This window comes from Alligator sinensis, unplaced genomic scaffold (assembly GCF_000455745.1).
Source record: "Alligator sinensis unplaced genomic scaffold, ASM45574v1 scaffold93_2, whole genome shotgun sequence".
NCBI classification, from domain to species: Eukaryota; Metazoa; Chordata; order Crocodylia; family Alligatoridae; genus Alligator; species Alligator sinensis.
This window is the reverse complement of record NW_005841854.1, coordinates 2,475,298-2,479,132: the sequence shown is the minus strand read 5'-3', so window position 1 is coordinate 2,479,132 and position 3,835 is coordinate 2,475,298. Positions and strand designations below refer to the sequence as shown.

The window sequence follows — 3,835 nt, the reverse complement described above, 5'->3', positions numbered from 1 at the left end:
CAGGGGGTGGGGGTTGTTACCTCTGGGCATGTAACTTAAATTGATTCTTGGCCAGCAGAGTGCCATGACATTTTAAAATCGTAACTAATTAATTTGGCATTGGTTCAGTTCCTGCTGGGCTACAGTTTATGTTATGTCACGTTCCAGATGGCTTTTGAAGCCAAGGGCTTCCAGAACTATTTCAAGCTGAGACGTTTCACGTCCTCAGAAGAGCCCATATACACAACGGGCTGTTTCACTCGCCCTGTTCAAAGGCATTTTCAGGTTTTACTCTACTAACAGGGGTAGTACTCAAAAGCACCCAAACTTCTACCATCCAAGTGCACAGTTAAGGATTCAGTCTCTCTCACCCATTGTTGGTTTGGTTTTGGCAAACTGTTTCTGTGGTGCAATCTGACAGAGAAAAGTTGCCCTTATCATGGTTCCCCCTGCTTTACCTGTGGCAGGTTAGGGCGTTATGTGTTAGGGTTGTGTTCAGATTGACTGCAGTTTAGACGATAGATTTGTACAGGATAGTTTGGATGGAGATAATCCTGCCTCGGGCAGGGAGGTGGACTAGATAACCTCTACGTTTTTATGATTCTATGATTCCGGACAGCAAAGATAAAACCCTGACTCCACTGAAGTCAATGGCAAAAATTCCCAACAACTTCAATGTGATCATCATTTTACTCAAGAGCATCCATTAGGGGAACAAGTATGAGGGCCTTCTTTTCTCTGCATTTGTCAACTGGCAAGGTGCTTTATGGCTGCCAGGAGATGTCCAGGGAAATGGGTAAGGGGCCCCATTTTGGAGCAGTGAGGGAGGCAGGATGCTCCAGATGGACTATCCATCAGATTTAGTATGGCAGTTTCTTTACTAATGTGATTATTAGATACAACTGCAAATATTCTCACACCACAATGAAGAAAATATATGGGCTGCTGATTGCAGCACCCCATATTCATCACAAAAAATAAAAATAGCCAATAGAACAAAAAATCAAAACATTTAAATGCACAGCACCAAATCAGTGAAAAAAAAACTACACTTATATAAGCGACTTGATAGGCAAAATTCACCCTAGTGAAAAGGTCCTGCACAAAACCTTATGTACTAAAAAAGATGCATACAAGGCTTTAGCAAAATCTCCCAGAATTTGCCTGGATGCATCCAACTTTTAATCATGCATAATACAAAACGTCCATACAAAAAACATAACTCACAATTCCTATCTCCAATGAAGGACACATGGATTTTCTACAGACAATTTGCTAAAAAGTTATGCTGAGTTTTAGTACAGCTTTTAAAGACATTGGGGATAAGTAGATGCTTTCTCTTTTAGAGACTAGGATAGGACTACAGTAAGGCAGCCAACTGGAGAAGAAGGTAGGCAATAAAGTAACAACAACGACTTCCTGTACACTTTGATAAAGAATGAAAATATTTGTTTTACCCATTCATGTTTCTACTTTTCGTGCCCTGTTTGTATTCAAAATCTTCCTCCTGCACAAGAACAGCTTAAACAATCCATCTCCAGGGTTGTAGAACTATATTTAAGTGGCTTATCAACTGCCTTTAAAAATTAAGAAAAATCTTAAATCAAGGTGACTTTTAACCTACCTGACACAGAACACTTAGGGTTGATTTATAAGTGTATTTAGCATTTTAATTTGTCCAGAAGTTTTTGAAACTCCTATCTAGCAGCTATTTGTATTTTTTAGGAACCTAGACTGGAAAAATGGAATCAATCAATCTGCAATCAATCAGATAAAATTCAGCAAGGTCAAATGCAAAGTCCTGCATTTGGAATGGAATAATTTAATGGAGAAAGGCTGCAGTACTGCAAAGAAGGACTTGGAGGTTATAGAAGACCACAAGATGAATATGAGCCAAAAAAAGCAAAAGCATACTGGGTTGTAATAACAGAAGTGTCGCTTTGAAATCAAGGGAAGTGAATTTTCCACTCTGTTCAGCACTGGTGAGACCTCATCTGGAATGCTTTGTCCAGTTTTGGACCTCACAATTCAAGATGGATATGGACAGTTTGGAAAGATTTCAGTGCAGAGCAACCAAACTGATTACTAGGCAATACTGAAGAGGATAGGCTAAAAGAACTAGGATTATTTTATCTAAAGAAGAGAAGATGGAAGGGTTGGGGGGAAAGGGATTTGATAACCACCTTCAAATACCTGAAGGGCAATTAGAAGATGGTGATGGGCTTTTCTCTGTGGCATTAGGGGACAGGATTAGAAGCAATGGACTCAAGGTGCAGCAAAGAAAATTTATCTTGGAGATTAGGAAAACCTTTCTGATTATGAGGGCGTCCAAACACTGGAGCAGGCTACCTAAAATAGGTGTGGAATCTTCATCCCTGGAAACTTTCAAGAGAGGCTTAGATACAGTTGGCTAGGATGGTTTAGTCAGGGATACTCCCACCTGCAAAAGAAAGCTGGACGAGATGACCCTTTCAGCCCTGCTTTCCTTTGACCCCTAAGATCTTATGATCCTAAATACTTTTGTGAATCTGTCATTTCAACTATTTCTCTTTTTACTCGCATCTGCATGTTTGCTTTTATTTTTAGGTTCCAATTTTTTCTCTAGGAAATTCTATATGCTGTAAATATTTGAATGATCTTGTATAGCAAAGGGAAATTATAAATGAACTCATATTAGAAGAATATAATATCTTCTTCATCAGTGACTTGGACGAGGGAGTGAAACGTACTGTGTCCAAGTTTGCAGATGACACAAAGCTATGGGGAGATGTGGACACGCCGGAGGGCAGGGAACAGCTGCAAGCAGATCTGGACAGGTTGGACAAGTGGGCAGAAAACAACAGAATGCAGTTCAACAAGGAGAAATGCAAAGTGCTGCACCTAGGGAGGAAAAATGTCCAGCACACCTACAGCCTAGGGAATGACCTGCTAGGTGGCACGGAAGTGGAAAGGGATCTTGGAGTCCTAGTGGACTCCAAGATGAACATGAGTCGGCAGTGTGACGAAGCCATCAAAAAAGCCAATGGCACTTTATCGTGCATCAGCAGATGCATGTCGAATAGGTCCAAGGAGGTGATACTTCCCCTCTATCGGGCGCTGGTCAGACCGCAGTTGGAGTACTGCGTGCAATTCTGGGCGCCGCACTTCAAGAGGGATGCGGATAACCTGGAGAGGGTCCAGAGAAGGGCCACTCGTACGGTTAAGGGCCTACAGACCAAGCCCTACGAGGAGAGACTAGAGAAACTGGATCTATTCAGCCTCCGCAAGAGAAGGTTGAGAGGCGACCTTGTGGCTGCCTATAAGTTCATCACGGGGGCACAGAAGGGAATTGGTGAGTATTTATTCACCAAGGTGCCCCCGGGGGTTACAAGAAATAATGGCCACAAGCTAGCAGACAGCAGATTTAGATTGGACATTAGGAAGAACTTCTTCACAGTTAGAGTATGCAGGGGGTCGGACTCGATGATCTATTGAGGTCCCTTCCGACCCTAACGTCTATGAATCTATGAATAAATTCACAGTAAGAATGTAACTAAAGGTTACTTTCAGTCTCACAGAAAGCAAAGGCAAGGGATAATGTGGAAATAAAAAGGTCTGCCTGTTATTAGTTTGAGATTTTTTGCCCTTGTTCTTACACAGGCATGTCTACAGCATGGCTTATAGGCCATAAAGAACACATGCACTTCAATACCACAGGCAATTGTGTCTGGACCTGCCCCCTCCCCTATCCTTATAAGAGGAGAGAGGAGAATGCAGCATGCAGCTGAATGGGGTGGGGAGAGAGAAGCAACTGCAATCTCTTTTGTGATTATCTGATAATGCGCTCTTATCAAACTATGAAATCTTGACCTCACTG

At 42.0% G+C, this 3,835-nt stretch overlaps 1 protein-coding gene across 5 annotated transcripts in view; it reads right to left on the bottom strand.

Moving 5' to 3' along the window:
• The window catches only part of MTR (5-methyltetrahydrofolate-homocysteine methyltransferase), a 104,727-nt gene that overhangs the window by 28,156 nt on the left and 72,736 nt on the right, over positions 1 to 3,835 (bottom strand). The gene's annotated exons all lie outside the window — the stretch shown is intronic.